This window comes from Rhinoraja longicauda, chromosome 15 (genome assembly GCF_053455715.1).
Source record: "Rhinoraja longicauda isolate Sanriku21f chromosome 15, sRhiLon1.1, whole genome shotgun sequence".
In the NCBI taxonomy this organism is placed as follows: domain Eukaryota; kingdom Metazoa; phylum Chordata; class Chondrichthyes; order Rajiformes; family Arhynchobatidae; genus Rhinoraja; species Rhinoraja longicauda.
This window is the reverse complement of record NC_135967.1, coordinates 47,984,625-48,000,347: the sequence shown is the minus strand read 5'-3', so window position 1 is coordinate 48,000,347 and position 15,723 is coordinate 47,984,625.

Below are 15,723 nucleotides of genomic sequence, written 5' to 3'. Positions count from 1 at the left end.
GGTCTTCGAGGACCAGTTGCCTCGCTCCACGTTCTCGTCACTTTCACCCACGTGTCCATCGGCGGCAGACTTGGAGAAAGAGGAAACCAGACATTGGCAGACCAAAACTCAAACAAGATGATCACTAGTGAAACATTCGTCTTTTTCTGTTTAACAGCAATCAGAGAAAAGTTTGGAAACATTCTGAAGCCCATCGAGTAATATCCTAACACTGAGATCCTCAAATCCTTCAGGAATCTCCATAAGATTTGTTGCCAATGTTTTGATAAAATACTTACTGTGTTCTCTGGACGCTGTGTGTGATGATCAATCTGTGATAAACTGGAAAAAGCCACTTCTTTATCTTCCATTTCGACAAATGATCTTTTATCTTCTTCAGGTGGATGATATTTTAAAGGATCCTTTCATTCAGAGATGAACCAAGAACTGCTGCTGGCTTTTTGCTATGAACTGACATATTCCAGTCTTGCAATTAACTCTTCCACAATCAGTAACCAGCATCTAATGCTCCTTTTAGTCTGTTTGCTTATGGTCTATTGTTACCCAAGGTCCTGGAGTTTTTTTGTTATTGATTAATTTGTTGCAGATCTACCATTGGATTTTAATTTCAGAACACGGTGTAATAATACAATTATTTTGCATTGACAAGTTTGACAACAGCAACATTTTTAAAGGGACCACCAATACCGAGTGACTAAGCACCAAACAGAATATCGTTGGATATTGATTTCTTCGACTTTACTATACGATATGATACGATACAATAGATATGCAAAGATTGGTGGGGGTGGGGGAGGGAGGAAGAGTAAGGAGAGTCAGTCTACCCCACGACAGAAGGGGGAGGAGTTGTACAGTTTGATAGCCACAGGGAAAAAGGAACCAGTCTGTTGCTGAAGGTGCTCCTCAGGTTGACCAGTGTGTCATGGAGGGGGTGAGCTGTATTGTCCAGGATGCTCCGCAGTTTGAAGAGCATCCTCTCCGCCAAAACCCCCTCCCATGGATCCAACTTCAACTCCGCCCCCAGGACGGAGCCAGCCTTCCTGTTGATCTTGTGTAACCTGTTGGCATTAGTGGTCTTCGCCCTGCTGCCCCAGCACAAGACGGCGAAGAAGATGGCACTGGCCACCACCGATTGGTAGAACATCTGCATCATCTTACTGCAGATGTTGAAAGAGCGGAGCCACCTCAAAAAGAAGTCACTTGAGGCTCGTATCATAACATATGGCAGTACAGGTTGAACAACGGTAATGCCTCGAGCTTTCAAAGCCGGCTGCAGGAGGCATCCCCAGAATACAGATGGCCAGGTAAGGAGGGGAGAGGGACATCAGTTTGCGGGAACTGCTCCAGTACATTGGGCGCGGGCTGACCGGACATTGAACTTTGGACCCCAAAAATAGCAATACCAGCACGTGTAATATATGCAAAAAAACTGTCACTGTGCAGTTGCATACGTGACAAATAAAGCACCTTTAATACCATCGACACAAGGGATTGCAGATGCTGGTTTACAAAACAGACACAAAGTGCTGGAGTAATTCAACGGGTCTAGCAGCATCTCTGGAGTACATGGATAGGCTATGTGTTGGGTCAGGACACTTCAGACTGATTGTTGTCAAGGAACCTAACTTCTAGCTTCCTCCACCCCCCCAACCCCCCTTACAATCAGTCTGAAGGGTCTTGACCTGAAACGTCACCCATCCATGTTCTCACAGATTCTTGATTATGAAATTATAAAGTATGGTTTTCTGATGTAATATTGCACTAAGGTCTTACCCACTTGCAATGGCCGGTAAGATTCAAATTCACTCCGACCTGCACGAGATAACCACTTATGAGGTGTTTGCACAGTAATCAACCAGAACCAGAACCAGGTGCTGGTCAGTCATCAGAAGATCTTTCTATTCAAACAGTGGCATTCCCAATTACACTCCTGGTTTAGCTGGTCAATCTGATTTTAGTTACATTGTTTGGACATCTCATTCTGTGTGTGGGATCGAGTTCTATGCGTTGGATGTCTGCATGAGCTGTTCAGCTCTCCGGAATGTTCTAAAAGCATAAAATCATACCATATAATGAAAAATCTTTCAATCGGGAATTAGTATCCAGTGGAGAACAGCTTAATAAAGGGAGTCATCCCAATTACTATACATGAGCCACAGCTTCTAAACCATGCTTCACCTATCGAGTTACGAAGGGAGTTATTCACCATGCATAAACAACCAGAATAAATTCCAAAACACAACTTGTCACAATTTAGGAGCGGAGGTGAAATTTTGCAGAGCATTGAATATCAGAGTCATATAGTCAAACGACATGGAAACAGGCCCTTTGGCCCAGTTGCCCATGCCAACAAACATACTCATCTGCCTGCATTGTCCCATATCCCTCTAAACCTGTCCTATCCATGTGCCTGTTTCTTAAACATTGCGATAGTACCTGCCTCAACTACCTCCTCTGGCAGCTTGTTCCATACACCCACCATCATTTGTGTGAAAAAGTTTCAGGTTCCCATTAAATCTTTCACCACCTCCCCGTCAGTCTATGCCCACTGGTTCTCGATACACTCTTCTCTCCTACTCTGGGCAAAAGATGCATTTACCTGATCTATTCCTCTCATGGTTTTGTACACCTCTATAAGATCATCCATCCTCCTGCACTCCAAGGAATAGAGTCCTAACCCGCTCAACCTCTCCTAAAAGCTCAGATTGAAATGTCTGTCATTGGTGTCTGAAAATGCATGTGTTCTAAAATGCCAAGGTTTATTTGGAGTCCTTATTCATTCCAGCCTCAATACCAAAATATAAATAATTTTCATTTGGCACTCTGGGTTTTCAAATTTGAAGTATTTTCCAGCAAGTAAAGAATATCTCATAATTTAAAGGCTGGCCTTCATGAGCCCTGCTCTGAGGTGTAGCATGTCAGCAGAACTATCAGAGTTAGACATCCATCAGGTGGAGTGGACAGGCAGCAGACAGATCAATGGTCCCACAGCCTGTAACTTCATAGCCTGGTTTAAACCTCACTGGTCGGCGCGGACACGGTGGGCTACAGGGCCTGTTCCCATGCTGTATCTCGAAACTAAGGTTAATTAAACTAAAGTCCACCAAGACCTGCTGGATTTCATGGTTGCTAACAATTTTAACTCCCTTTCCCATTCCCATACTGACCTTTCTATCCTGGGCCTCCTCCGTTGCCAGTGTGAGGTCTCACGAAAACTGGAGGAACAACACCTCATGTTCAGGGCGGCACAGCAGTAGAGAGGCTGCTTTACAGTGCAAGAGTCCCGGGTTCCATCCTGTTTTATGGGTGCTGGCTGTACGGAGGTTGTTTTGCACACTATCCAATCCAAAGACAGGGTGTTCCAGTTTCCTCCCACATCCCAAAGACATGCAGATTTGTGGGTTAATTGGCCTCTGTAAAAAAATCCCCATAATGTGTGTAAAGTGGATGAGAAAGTGGATAATGTAGAATTAGTGTAAACTAGACCAAGTGGACCCGTTGGGCCCAAACCCCTCCTGCATTGGTGCAGCACTCTCCCCCCCTCCCTCCCCACCCCCACCAACCCATCATCCTCCCCCCCTCCCTCCCGCAAATTGGAGGAACAGCATCTCATATTTTGCTTGGGCAGCTTACAGCCTAGTGGTATGAATATCGATTTCTCTAACTTCAGGTAGCCCCGGCAATCTCTCTCTCTATCCCTCCCCCCCCCCCCCAAGTCGCACTAGCTTCTCGTTTTCAACCAAACAAACAACTAACAATGACCTGTTTCCTTTATCATTGTTACTTTTTTGCATATCTTTCATTCATTGTTCTTTTTCTCTCTGCATCATCGTCTATATCTCTCGTTTCCCTTATCCCTAACCAGTCTGAAGAAGGGTCCCAAAATGTCGCCCGTTCCTTCTCTCCAGAGATACTGCCCGTCCCCATGGCTTACTCCATCTTTTTGCGTCTATCTTTGGTTTAAACCAGCATCCGCTGGTCCTTCCTACACTGAAAATAAGCATGCAGGTACAGCAGCAAATGGCATGTTGGCCTTCATAGTGCGAGGATTTGAGTACAGGAGCAAGGAGGTCCTACTGCAGTTGTTCAGGGCCCTGGTGAGACCACACCTGGATTATTGTGTGCGGTTTTGGTCTCCTAATTTGAGGAAGGAAATTGAGAAAGGATATTGAGGGAGTGTAACGTAGGTTCATCAGGTTAATTCCCGAGATGGCAGGACTGCCAGGAGATCACACGGTTCTTTTGGGTGGGAAGAAGGGCGATAGTGGGAAGGGGGTTGGGGTAGGATCAGCCATGATCGTATTGAATGGCGGAGCGGGCTCGAGGGCCCGGTTGGCCTACTCCTGCTCCTATTTTCTTGTGACTGACATATGATGAAAGAATGGGTCGACTGGGCTTATATTCACTGGAATTTAGAAGGATGAGAGACAATCTTATAGAAACATAAAATTCTTAAGGTATTGCACAGGCTCGATGCAGGAAAAATGCTCCCTCTGTTGGGGGAGTCCAGAACCAGGGGTCACAGTTTAAGAATAAGGGGTAGGCCATTTAGGACTGAGATGAGGAAAATGTTTTCACCCAGAGTTCGAATCTCTTCCACAGAAAGCAGTGGTAGCCAATTCACTGGATGTTTTCAAGAAAGAGTTAGATCTAGCTCGTAGGGCTATCGGAATCAAGGGATATGCGGGAAAATCAGGAACGGGGTACTGATTTTGGATAATCAGCCATGATCATATTGAATGGCGGTGCTGGCTCGAATAGCTAAATGGCCTACCCCTACACATAATTTCCATGTTTCTATGATTCTCTTTGATCTAGTTTTCGATAAAAGAATAGTTTTCACTGTATGACTGTATGCCTCCTATTAAATGACACATGAGAGGGGATAAAGATGGAACCCTTTTTTTTCCACAGACAAGGTGGTGGGTACAGAGAACGAGCTGCCGGAGGACGTAATTGAGGCAGCTACTATAACAGTATTTAAAATATATTTGAATAGGTACATGGAAAGGAAAGTTTTAGAAGGATAAGGGCCGAACAGGGGCAAATGGGACAAGTGCAGATGGGATATCGTGGTTGCCATGGAAAAGTTGGACCAAAGGGCCTCTTTCTGTGCTCTATGACTCTATGACCGCATGGTGCTATCACAACATTTAATAAACATTTAAACAGGTACATTGATAAAATAGGTTTAGAGGGATATGGGCCGAACACATGCAGGTGGGACTAGTGTAGATGTGGCTTGTTGGTTGGTGTGGGCTAGTTGGGTTGGAGGGCCTGTTCCCACGCTGTGATTCTATGATGACTATGGCTCAATGGCTTTATGACTCTATAACTTTATGATTATGTCTCCATGTCACTGTCTCTGACTCAATGGCTTTATCGGTGCGGTGGTGCCGTACGATGGCAGCCTCGCCAACGGTCTGTATCGTCCTTTTCTTTTGTTTTTTTTAGTCTGTTGTTAAATGTATGTTTTAGTGTATCTTTAGTTTTGTATTATGTGGGGGGGTGGGGGAAACTTTTTAAATCTCTTTCCTTGATGGAGATGCGACTTTTCTGTATCGTATCTCCGTCCGCCCTGCGGCCTAACTTCGTGGAGCTGGCGGTCCCTTTGCTGGGGATCAACCAGGAGCTTCAACTGCCGGAGCCTGCGGACTTAACGTCGTGGAGCTTGGTTAGGGACCGACTTTGGGAGCTTCAAGCCAAAGGAGCTTCGTCTGCCCCGATGGTGGGAGCTTCGATCGCCCTGACTGCGGATAATTCGACTGCCCTGACCGCGGGAGAAAAGGAGGGAAGTAGATAATACGTTATTGCCTTCCATCAGTGCGCTGTGGTGTATGTTTACAGTAATTTTAATGTAGTTGTATGTCTTGTTTTTTTGGTATGACTGTATGGCAAATCAAATTCCTTGTATGTTTTTACATACTTAGCTAATAAATTAATTCCAATACAATGCCAATTATGACTATGTATTAGTAAACTGGAAGAGAGAATGATCACTGTTAATGAAACTGTTGCTGCTCAATTATGTTCCCAATGTTGGGGGAGTCCAGAACAGGGGCCACTGTTTAAGAATAAGGGATAGGCCATTTAGAACGGAGATGAAGAAAACCTTTTTCACTCAGAGTGGTAAATCTGTGGAATTCTCTGCCTCAGAAGGCAGGTGAGGCTAATTCTCTGGATGCTTTCAAGAGCTAGAGCTCTTAATGATAGTGGTCAGGGGGTATGGGGAGAAGGCAGGAACGAGGTACTGATTGTGAATCATCAGCCATGATCACACTGAATGGCGGTGCTGGCTCGAAGGGCCGAATGGCTTACTCCTGCACCTATTGTCTATTGTCTTAATAATTTAATTCTCTTGTCTCACAGTTGACTGCAATGAAACTAACCATTCCATGTTACCTACAGTGAATGTTGTTTTCTCCACAGAATGAGTTCAAGTAAAACTTTCAATGCTAACTGATTCCATCTTTTACTTACCAGGTCTGGACAGATGCTGCAACTCAGATTTTATTTTCCTACTCCTTGGGCAGCAGCTTGATAACCTTATCGTCCTACAGCAAATTCCACAATAACTGTAACAGCGACAGCATCACTGTCTGTGTGGTGAAGTGTGCCACGAGTGTGTATGCTGGATTTGCCATCTTCTCCGTCCTGGGACACATGGCTCATGTACAGAACAAGCCTGTGGTCTCTATGTGCTGAAGGGTATTCATGGAGTAAAGCCTAGTGAGATGTCTTACTTTATTTTCAATGCATCTAGTCTTGAAAGTGTAATCTATCAAACAATGAAACAATGAGAGGCAAGTATGCATCTTCAAATTGCAAAGAACAAATAATTTAGAAAAAGACAAGTACAGTATATTAAGGGTGAAATAAAAATTAGAGGGGATAAATTAGAGTTCAGATCAGGTTCTATGTAAGAGGATAAATAGTAGGATCAGGAATAAACCACCGCCACTTTGTAGCTGCTCCACTATTCAACAAGAACTGAATGATTTTTCATCTTAATGACCACGTTCTTGCCATTTTCTCGTAGCTCCTGCAAGCATTTTGTACATCTCCATGAGGTCACCTTAATTATTCTAAACTCTAGGGGAATGCAAGGAGAAAATATACAATTAATGGCAAGTCCCTTAAGAGCATGGATGTACAGAGTAATATTGGGGTCCAAGTCCATAACTCCCTGAAAGTGGCAAAATACTCAGATAGCGCAGAAAGTGGCAACATAAGCAGATAAAGTAGTAAAGACAAATTGGTATGTGACAAAACTGCGAACCATAATGATATATGTTATGGATGATTGATTTTGGTTAAGCTGTGCGATCTTGGATGAATGTTTACCATGACTGGTTATACCTGTTGATGAATCACAGTCAGTTCTCAATGAAATCACCAGGGTTAAACTATTTCCAGACCAAACCAATTAGACTCAGATTCGACCAGCAGAATGGGATGCTGGAAATTGTTGATCCTATGCAGTTTTATCTCACAGTCTGGGGCAATGAGTGTACAACAGCCAGCAAGCTCGGTAACAACGAAGCATACAATGGACTTGCTGCTCTGCTTCATCTCATTCCACACTTGCTTCTTGGTCTCCCTTCTCCTGAGAGAACTGGCTACATTTCCACATCACCTTAAGCAATTAGTAGTGTAAGGAACTTGTTAATGGTACAATTGCCGAGGACATTGTACATAATATTTAAGTTACTTTAGCTGCAGAACCAAAATGCTGATTCGTAGAGCAATAGAGAGATGCATTACAGAAGGTCCATGCCAAACGTCGAGTAACCACATTTGCACTAATCCTGCCCCAATCTATTTTACTCAACCCACACTCCCAAATATACCACTTATTATAGCAACAATCTTGATTTATATTGAATAAATACAATGTGGATAGAAATGTGTCTTTACACATGCAATAATACAAGTAGTAATGGATAAGATGCTTATTATGCACACCACCTAATATTAATTTCTATTGCAAGTAATAAAATTAAGATTCGTAGATTCATGGAAAGGTACAGCAAGTAATCGGACCATTTGGCCCATTAGATTTTTACTAACCATACTACCACGGTAGCGCAGCGGTAGAGTTGCTGCTTTACAGCGAATGCAGCGCCGGAGACTCAGGTTCGATCCTGACTACGGGTGCTGCACTGTAAGGAGTTTGTACGTTCTCCCCGTGACCTGCGTGGGTTTTCTCCGAGATCTTCGGTTTCCTCCCACACTCCAAAGACGTACAGGTATGTAGGTTAATTGGCTGGGTAAATGTAAAAAAAATTGTCCCTAGTGGGTGTAGGATAGTGTTAATGTACGGGGATCGCTGGGCGGCACGGACTTGGAGGGCCGAAAAGGCCTGTTTCCGGCTGTATATATGATATGATATGATATGATATGATACACTAGTCCCACACTAAATGTTCCTCTTGTTTCTATCAACTGCCTCCGGATTCTACAATCATCTTCACATTTGGGGCAATTTAGCCAATTAACTTACCAACCTGGAATGTGGAAAGAAGCAAAGTATGTATGATACAGCATGGAAACAGGCCATTCGGCCCACTGTGTTCATGCCAACCATCGACTGTCCCGTTCATACTAGTTCTAGTTACCCCACTTTCTCATCCTCTCCCTGCACACTAGGAACAAATTTTCGAGGCCAATTAACCTACAGAGCTGCACGTCTTTGGGATGTGGGAGGAAACCAGGGCACCCAAAGGAAACCCATGCAAACACAGGGAGAACATGCAAACTCCACACAGACAGCACCCGAGGTCAGGATTGAGCCCGGGCCTCTGGTGCTGTGAGGCAGCTCTACCCGCCGCGCCAGTGTTCTACACTTAAAAATTAGGTGCTTCACATAATCAATGTTTCTTTCCCCTGTGTTTCACACCACTTTGAAGATAAATTGCTATCTGTAACAATGTGTCCCCGTTAGACAATAGGTGCAGGAGTAGGCCAATCGGCCCTTCGAGCCAGCACCACCATTCAATGTGATCATGGCTGATCATTCTCAATCAGTACCCCGTTCCTGCCTTCTCCCCATACCTCCTGACTCTGCTTTCCTTAAGAGCGCCATCTAGCTCTCTCTTGAATGCATTCAGAGAATTGGCCTCCACTGCCTTCTGAGGCAGAGAATTCCACAGATTCACAACTCTCTGACTGAAAAGGTTTTTCCTCATTTCCGTTCTAAATGGCCTACCCCTTATTCTTAAACTGAGGCCCCTGGTTCTGGACTCCCCCAACATTGGGAACACGTTTCCTGCCTCCAACGTGTCCAACCCCTTAAATATCTTATATGTTTCGATAAGATCCCCTCCCATCCTTCTAAATTCCAGTGTATACAAGACTAGTCGCTCCAGTCTTTCAACATACGATAGTCCCGCCATTCAGGGAATTAACCTAGTAAACCTACGCTGCACGCCCTCAATAGCAAGAATATCCTTCCTCAAATTTGGAGACCAAAACTGCACACAGTACTCCAGGTGCAGTCTCACTAGGGCCCTGTACAACTGCAGAAGGACCTCTTTGCTCCTATACTCAACTCCTATTGTTATGAAGGCCAACATTCCATTGGCTTTCTTCACTGCCTGCTGTAACTGCATGCTTCCTTTCAGTGACTGATGCACTAGGACACCCAGATCTGAAAGGGACCCATTTATCCTCACTCTTCGCTTTCTGTCTGTCAACCAATTTTCTATCCATGTCAGTACCCTACCCCCAATACCATGTGCTCTAATTTTGCCCACTAATCTATGTGGGACCTTGTCGAAGACTTTCTGAAAGTCGAAGTACGTCACATCCACCGGCTCTCCCCTGTCAATTTTCCTAGTTACATCCTCAAAAAATTCCAGAAAATTAGTCAAGCATGATTTCCCCTTCGTAAATCCATGCTGACTCGGAACGATCCTGTTACTACTATCCAAATGCTCCGCAATTTTGTCTTTTATAATTGACTCCAGCATCTTCCCCACCACTGATGTCAAACTAACTGGTCTATAATTTCCCGTTTTCTCTCTCCCTCCTTTCTTAAAAAGTGGGACAACATTAGCTACCCTCCAATCCACAGGAACTGATCCTGAATCTATAGAACATTGGAAAATGATCACCAATGCGTCCACAATTTCTAGCGCCACCTCCTTAAGTACTCTGGGATGCAGACCATCAGGCCCTGGGGATTTATCAGCCTTCAGTCCCATCAATCTACCCAACACCATTCCCTGCCTAATGTGGATTTCCTTCAGTTCCTCCGTCACCCTAGGATCTCTGGCCACTTGAACATCTGGGGGATTGCTTGTATCTTCCTCAGTGAAGACAGATCCAAAGTACCGGTTCAACTTGTCTGCCATTTCCTTGTTTCCCATAATAAATTCCCCCGCTTCTGTCTTCAAGGGACCCACATTTGCCTTGACTATTTTTTTCCTCTTTACATACCTAAAAAAGCTTTTACTATCCTCCTTTATATTATTGGCTAGTTTACCTTCGTACCTCATCTTTTCTCCCCGCATTGCCTTCTTAGTCATCTTCTGTTGCTCTTTAAAAGAGTCCCAATCCTCTGGCTTCCCACTCTTCTTTGCTTTGTTGTACTTCTCTTTTATTTTTATGCCGTCCTTGACTTCCCTTGTCAGCCACGGGTGTCTCTTACTCCCCTTGGAATCTTTCCTCCTCTTTCGGATAAATTGATCCTGCAACTTCTGCATTGTTCCCAGGGATACCTGCCATTGCTGCTCCACCGTCTTCCCTGCTAGGGCCTCCTTCCAGTCAATTCTGGCCAGCTCCTGCCTCATGCCTCTGTAATCCCCTTTGCTATACTGTAATACTGACACTTCCGATTTTCCCTTCTCCTCTCAATTTGTAGAGTAAAACGTATCATATTGTGATCACTGCCTCCTAATGGCTCTTTTACCTCGAGTCCCCTTATCAGATCAGTTTCATTACACAACACTAAATCCAGAATTGCCTTCTCCCTGGTAGGCTCCAGTACAAGTTGTTCTAAGAATCCATGTCGGAGGCACTCCACAAACTCTCTTTCCTGGGGTCCATTACCAACCTAATTTTCCTAGTCTACCTGCATGTTGAAATTCCCATAACAACCCTAGCATTACATTTGTGACTTGCCAATTTTAGCTCTTGATTCAACTTGCACCTTATGTTGAGGCTACTGTTTGGGGGCCTGTAGATAACTCCCATTGGGGTCTTTTTACCCTTACATTTCCTCATTTCTATCCATACTGATTCTACATCTCCTGATTCTATGTCACCCCTTGCAAGGGAGTGAATATCATTCCTTACCAACAGAGCGACCCCACCCCCTCTGCCCACCTGTCTGCCTTTTCTATCTCTGAATATTCAGTTCCCAGCCCTGGTCCTCTTGTAGCCATGTCTCAGTGATTCCCACAACATCATACTTGCCAATGTCTAACTGAGCTTCAAGCTCATCCACTTTATTTTTTATACTTTGCGCATTTAAATACAACACTTTAACTTCGGTATTCACCTTCCCTCTCACACCGGTCACAATTGGCCCTGACCTTACTCTCTTATCCCATCTAGAACTTCCCTTCCCATTTATTCGAGAGTCCTTTGTATTTTCTCCTGTATTCGCTTCCCCTTTAACTCCATCTTCATATTGCCAATTTGTCAACCCCTCCTCCCCACTACTTAGTTTAAAGCCACACGTGTAGCACTAGCAAACCTGCCTGCCAGAATGTTGGTCCCCCTGCTGTTAAGGTGCAACCCGTCCCTTTTGTACAGGTCACACCTACCCCAGAAGAGATCCCAGTGGTCTGGAAATCTAAATCCCTGCTCCCTGCACCAGCCCCTCGGCCAAACATTCATATCCCCGATCTCTCTGTTCCTGCCCTCACCAGCACGAGGTACAGGTAGCAGTCCAGAGACAACCACCTTCGACGTCCTACTTCTCAGTCTTCTTCCTAACTCTCTAAACTCACGTTGCCTTACCTCCTTCCTCTTCCTCCCGATGTCATTCGTGCCCACGTGCACAACTACGTCCGGTTGATTGGCTTCCCTCGCTAGGATGTTTTGATGCCGGTCCGTGATGTCTTGAAGCCCGGCACCAGGGAGGCAACAGACCATCCTCGAGTCCCACCTGCCGCCACAGAATCTACTGTCCGTACCTCGGACAATGGAGTCACCCACTACTATGGCTCTTCCTGACTTCGGTCTCCCCGGTCAAGTCTCCTTGCCTGGATTAGAGCCACCAACTTGTCCGCCGCTCGGACTGGAAGCGTTTTCTGCCCCGACAGCTCCCAAGATGGTGTACCTGTTTGCAATAGGCACAGCCACCGGGGTCTCCTGGAGTCCACGTTCGCTCCCCTTTGAAACGGTCTCCCACCTTCGCTCGTCCTGGACCCTTGACGTGACAGCCTCACATTAGGTCCTGTCCAGGAAACTCTCGCATTCCCGGACGGCCCTGAGGTTGTCCAGCTGCTTTTCCAACACCACCACACGTCCATTCAGGAGCTGCACCTGGACACAGTTCTTGCAGGTGTAGTTCCCAGAAGATCCAGCGGTGATCCTTTGGCAGCATTTACTGAACCATTTCCATTGTATCCACTGTTCAGGTTTCAGTTAGGCTTTTATTGCCTACCCAGAGGCTCTCGCACAGCTGCCGTGGGCTCCTCTATGATCCGTTTTATTTTTCTTCATGCTGTTCACTGTGGGATTCGACACTCAGTTTTCAAATTTAGGTAACGTGATCATTATTTAATTTAACTCTGTGAAGTTATTGACATTGTTCTGTCCATTGTTACATAGATCAGTACAGCAAAGGTACAGGTCCTTCAGCCCACTTTGTCTGTGCCGAACATAACACCAAGACCAACTCTTAGCTGCCTGCTGATATCCCTCCATTCCCTGCATAGTGTAAGGGGTTTCTGCGTCGAGCTTTCGCCTGACCTAAGGTCCCCGTGCCTTGCTCTGATCCCTTGACCAGGCCGCGCACACTGGTTCCCCGTGAGTGGTTTGACCCACTCACCCCTTACGGTTCTAGACACTGGACTTAGATGCAGGAGCTCTTATAGTGCAGAAAAATTCAACCAGACCATATTTGAAAACCAGGGTTTAAATGAAAAGGCTTTTATTCAGCGCTTGGGACTATTGTCCATGAATATTTATACATTGCTATATGACATACCTATTAAACACATATTGAATCACATGAATACCTTTGACTTATTAATCACAAAACGCAGTTCACAAGACATATACCCGAATACCCTTTTCGCTGAATTCTTAAACACACAGTTCCACAAGACATATACACGAATACCTTTTACTTATGAATTCTTAAACACAGTTCCACAAGACATATACACGAATACCTTTTACTTATGAATTCTTAAACACACAGTTCTACAAGACATATACACGACTGTAAGATGGGGAACGTACGACGCATCGCAACATTGACCAACACATATTTCAATACACACCCAACGTGTATTAACAACCACCCTCCCCTCTACACTAAACTATGTCCAGGATATGCAGGATTTGGAGTACATGCTCACCATGGGGCTATTACTGGGGTTACTGGCTGTTCGTTTTGCAGTATTTCTTCTCGAGTTGCGTGCCTGTTCCTCTCTCTTGCATCCGTTCTTCTTGCCGGTCGTTTCTTCCTCCTGCATTCGTTGACTTCCTTCTGACTCTCTTCTTGACTGCGCTTATGTTCGGGAATACCGGGGATGACCAGACGGTGTTAATTGGTATTTCGTTGTGAGGTGATGGGTGTTAACTGGTTTCCCATCACCTACCAGGTAGTTTTCTATGGGCTATTGTGCCCCCTCAACGAGATGAACTGTTTAGGTCGGCTTGGGGCATTGTGAGTATGCTGATGTCAGCGCCCCAGTGTCTGGACTCCGACCTGGTTTCGTAGGTTTCTGCATGGCCAATACCCATCCTTTGTTCTGGCCGTGGCTTTGCAGAAAACCTAGAGACTGGGTTGTAAGGTTTTTACTTTTTGTGGCTGGTCACGAGGTCCTGCGGCCATTTTAGGACCCACGGATTGTGACATCCTTTGTTAATCTGACCGCAGCCTTTCTCCGCTATCAGCCCCAGTCTCTCGTTTAAAATGTCCAAACTGCAGCTCTTTGGTTTGGTGTTGCTTTCCAAATGAGGGAAAACTTCTCAAATCTTACAATAGCCACGTGCCATCCAAAAGTCTCATAAATGCCACTATTGTATTTGCCTCAACCATCAACCTTGGCAGCACGTTCCAAGCACCCACCACCCGCTGTGTAGAAAAGTTGCCTTGTACATCAACTTTAAAGTTTGCCCCTCTCACCTGAAAGCTACTGTACGTCCTCTAGCATTTGATATTTCCTTCTGGTGAAAAAGGATTCTGACTGTCTACCCTATCTATATATCTCAAAATATGATATCCTTCTATCATGCCTCCCCTCAACCTCTGCCATTCCAGAGAAAATAATCCAAGTCTGGCCAATCTCTCCCTGAGGCTAATACCCTGCTAACCTTGGTCTCATTCTCGTAAACCTCCTCTGCACTCTCCTCAAAGCCTCCACAGCCTTCCTGTAATGTGGCGACCAGAACTACACACAATACATCAAAAGCAGACTAACCAAAGCGACTTCCTGACTCTTATACGCAATCCCGCGGCCCATGAAAGCAAGTATACCATATGCCTTCTTCACCACTCTTTCTGCTAGTGTTGCTACTTTCAGTTTGTTATGTGCTTGGACCCCAATTTCCCTCTGTACATGCGTTTAGTTTAAAGAACAAAATAAATGTCCACAATGGTAGACAAAAGACCATGTCATGCTGAAGTATTAATGGGTTAAATTGTTGCAATAAAGGGTTCCTCCACATGATCTCATTTAAAACCTTCTTTTACCAGAAACAGTTGTAATGATCCTGATGGACCACTTCCCCAGGTTTCTGTAATCAAAGCGGCTTTGTGTGACATCTGGCCTTTGCTTGTTCAATTATTTTGTTGGAGTTGTGTCTGTAACTCAGGTAAGCTGCTCTTTAATAACAAGTCTTTGATTAATATTGTGCAGTGAATTTGGGGAACAGGGGGAACAGTTTTGCTGTTTCTAAACACAAAGACTAGTTGGAGATGAAATAGCTTCATTACCACCTGTGAAATAGTTTTACATACTGATCATCTGAAATCAGCAAAGCTTTCCAGCAGCTACCGGCCTATATCCTTGCTGTGCCACCCATACAAAACGGATGGAAAGATACATACTGAACCGCATCACGCTGGATGTAGACGATGTCCTGATACCTGAACAGGCTGGGTTCCGCCACGGAAAGTCAACAACAAGGTGTAACGATCTCGCTGTGGGTCTTGTCCAGGAAACTCTTGTTTTCCCGGATGATCCTGAGGTCATCCAATTGCCTCTCCAGTTCCCCAAAACGGTCCTTCAGGGGCTGAACATGGACACACTTTCCACAGTTGTAGCAGCCAGAGGCACCAGCAGAGTCCCTGACCTCCCACATCCTGCAAGCATCACACTAAATCAGCTTACCTGTCATTTCTTCACTGCGTCTCACCCACTCCAACTTTTCGCATAGTCTCCTCCTTCAGGCTTCGAGCCAAAGACTCGCATTTTTCGCACAAGCCACTAACATCGACAAGGCCGCACCCCAACAGGCCACTCCCCTTCTCAGCCAATCCCCGCTCTCACTCCTTCACCTGCCACTCGTCTGCCGATCTTGAAGACATTAGATGCT